Source organism: Arachis ipaensis, chromosome B10, assembly GCF_059453495.1.
Source record: "Arachis ipaensis isolate K30076 ecotype BB chromosome B10, ASM5945349v1, whole genome shotgun sequence".
In the NCBI taxonomy this organism is placed as follows: Eukaryota; Viridiplantae; Streptophyta; class Magnoliopsida; order Fabales; family Fabaceae; genus Arachis; species Arachis ipaensis.
Window position 1 is genome coordinate 60,695,957 of NC_142435.1, and position 937 is coordinate 60,696,893.

At 41.2% G+C, this 937-nt stretch overlaps 1 non-coding gene across 1 annotated transcript; it reads right to left on the minus strand.

The window, feature by feature from the left end:
* Positions 1–550: 550 nt before the first annotated feature.
* LOC148580237 (small nucleolar RNA R71) lies at positions 551–658 on the minus strand. Its single transcript, XR_015895602.1, has one exon. It is a non-coding gene; the product is annotated as a small nucleolar RNA R71 (small nucleolar RNA).
* Positions 659–937: the final 279 nt, after the last annotated feature.

Sequence of the window (937 nt, forward strand, 5' to 3'; positions counted from 1 at the left end):
GTGACAGTGCATTGGACCATTTTCACAGAGAGGATGGGATGTAGCCATTGACAACGGTGATGCCCTACATACAGCTTGCCATGGAAGGGAGTAGGAATGATTGGATGAAGACAGCAGGAAAGCAAAGGTTCAGAGGAACGAAAGCATCTCCATACGCTTATCTGAAATTCTCATCAATGAATTACATAAGTATCTCTATCCTAGTTTATATTTTAATTATATTTTAATTATTAATTCACCATAACCATTTGAATCCGCCTGACTGAGATTTACAAGGTGACCATAGCTTGCTTCATGCCGACAATCTCTGTGGGATCGACCCTTACTCACGTAAGGTTTATTACTTGGACGACCCAGTGCACTTGCTGGTTAGTTGTGTAAAGTTGTGATAAAGAGTTGAGATTACAATTGTGCGTACCAAGTTTTTGGTGCCATTGATGATCACAATCTCGTGCACCAGTGACTTTACTACACCTACTCCCGACTTCTATGGGAGAAGCATCTCTATCCCTGCCATTGGAGCAAATTCTTTCCACCTCAAGCATTGAGTAAGCTTAGAGTGGAAGTCCAGACCTTCAGACAGAAGGAAAGTGAATCCCTCTATGAAGCTTGGGAAAGATACAAGGAATTGATCAGAAGGTGTCCTTCTGACATGCTTTCAGAATGGAGCATCATAGGTATCTTCTATGATGGTTTGTCGGAACTGTGCAAGATGTCATTGGACAGCTCTGCTGGAGGATCTCTTCATCTGATGAAGATGCCTGCAGAAGCTCAGGAACTCATTGAAATGGTTGCAAATAACCAATTCATGTACACTCCTGAAAGGAATCCTGTGAATAATGGGACAAATCAGAAGAAAAGGAGTTCTTGAAATTGATACTCTGAATGCCATATTGGCTCAGAAAAAAATATTGACTCAGCATGTCAATATGATTTC